Raw genomic sequence first — 549 nt, forward strand, 5'->3', positions numbered from 1 at the left:
TCTTTTTTCACCAGCTAACTGTGCATCCATGTTTAGGAATCTGGTTGCCCAGTAGGCCTTATGTTCCAGTTCCACAGGCAAATGACAGGCCTTCCCATACACCAGTTGGTATGGAGAGGTTCCTATAGGAGTCTTGAATGCTGTTCTGTATGCCCACAGAGCATCATCCAAGCTCTTTGCCCAATCCTTTCTTCGGGCTATCACAGTCCGTTCCAGGATTCTCTTTAGTTCTCTGTTAGAGACTTTAACTTGCCCATTTGTCTGTGGATGGTACAGAGTTGCCACTTTGTGGCTAATTCCATATCTAACCATAGCAGAGTATAGCTGTTTGTTGCAGAAATGAGTGCCTCCGTCACTGATTAATACTCTGGGAACACCAAATTTGCTGAAGATGTTTTTCGGGAGGAATTTTAGCACGGTCTTGGTATCATTAGTGGGTGTAGCAATTGCTTCTACCCACTTAGATACATAGTCCACTGCCACCAGAATGTAAGTGTTTGAGTATGACGGTGGGAATGGCCCCATGAAGTCAATTCCCCATACGTCAAA

Source organism: Arachis duranensis, chromosome 3, assembly GCF_000817695.3.
Source record: "Arachis duranensis cultivar V14167 chromosome 3, aradu.V14167.gnm2.J7QH, whole genome shotgun sequence".
NCBI lineage: Eukaryota > Viridiplantae > Streptophyta > Magnoliopsida > Fabales > Fabaceae > Arachis > Arachis duranensis.